This window comes from Podarcis muralis, chromosome 3 (genome assembly GCF_964188315.1).
Source record: "Podarcis muralis chromosome 3, rPodMur119.hap1.1, whole genome shotgun sequence".
NCBI classification, from domain to species: domain Eukaryota; kingdom Metazoa; phylum Chordata; class Lepidosauria; order Squamata; family Lacertidae; genus Podarcis; species Podarcis muralis.
Window position 1 is genome coordinate 23348802 of NC_135657.1, and position 1245 is coordinate 23350046.

At 40.2% G+C, this 1245-nt stretch overlaps 1 non-coding gene across 1 annotated transcript; it reads right to left on the reverse strand.

Moving 5' to 3' along the window:
• Window positions 1-789: 789 nt before the first annotated feature.
• LOC114595073 (U12 minor spliceosomal RNA) lies at window positions 790-939 on the reverse strand. The gene has a single exon (XR_003706149.2). It is a non-coding gene; the product is annotated as a U12 minor spliceosomal RNA (small nuclear RNA).
• Window positions 940-1245: the final 306 nt, after the last annotated feature.

Sequence of the window (1245 nt, forward strand, 5' to 3'; positions counted from 1 at the left end):
TTGTTTGTTTACAAAAGAGGCAAAAATAACTACATAAACCAGCCATTCATATCAATGCCAGTTGGTCTAATCATACTAAATCCAAATTCTGATTCCAACAGATGAAACAGAGTTGCCGAGTTTATGAAAAATTGGAGATTAACCTTTTAAAGCAGATTTTGGGAACCTTTGGCCCGCCAGAAGTTGCCGAACTACAACTCCCATCAGGCCCAGTAAACATGAATAATGGCTAGGGATGATGGGAGTTGAGCAACATCAATGGGCCCAAAGGTTTCTAACAACTGCTCGATAGCCATTTGTCCTTTGAACTGTGCCAGTTAATTTATGCACAAAAATTTATGCCATTAGAAATTTGTTAAGTCTTTAAGGAGCCACTAGACTTATTAATTAATTAATCAGTTCAATCAGTTCCTATACCACTTAACAGCATTGTTTCTAAGCAGTGTACAATGAGGTTACAAAAGAGATACAGTAGATATAATATCAGGGGTTTTTTGTGTGTTTTTTAAATTTGGTACCTCTTAAACAGTTCTAAAGGCACTAAGAGTGTGTTTGAACAACATGCATGATGTCTTCAGAAGCTATTTGTACCTGTGGGCACCTCAACCCAACATCCATTGATACAAAATGCAGCAGCTATATCCTAAACTTATTGCTTCCAATGAAAGCAGCACAGAATACAACATAATTTGTGTTTTGTATGGGGTGTATATGAGTTAACTTCTATGAAACCCAACTAAAATATTAAAAGAAAGCAACTTTTTTTCAACCATTTCAGTAGGGAAGGGTTGGGCAGATCAGAACACCCAGGCATCCCGTTAAGTAGGCGGGTCACCATAGGGACGACCTGTACCCGTTCAAAAATTCCTCTCACATTAGCAGTGAGGACCTGGGCGTCACCCCGGACCATTATTTTACTTACTCATAAGTTTAAGGCATAAAGATAATATCAGTTAAGAATAATAACAACAAGAAGAGAAAGGCAGAAACCAGCCATTCTCCTCACCAGCCCTCACAGAATCCCTACTACTTCCTCCTCCTCCTTCCCCCAAACCTTTGCCAAATGCAACTCCCCGTTCTGGTTACAACCTCACCAACTGTAATCCTGGCAATTTCCCCCCTCTGTGTCTTCTGCCTGGCTGATGGCTTCCACTGTTGGGTTAATGACTGGCCATTTCAGCCTTTGTCTGTTAACTGGCTTATCCCCGACTACCTATGTCAAACTGGAATGACTTGTTATCCTAA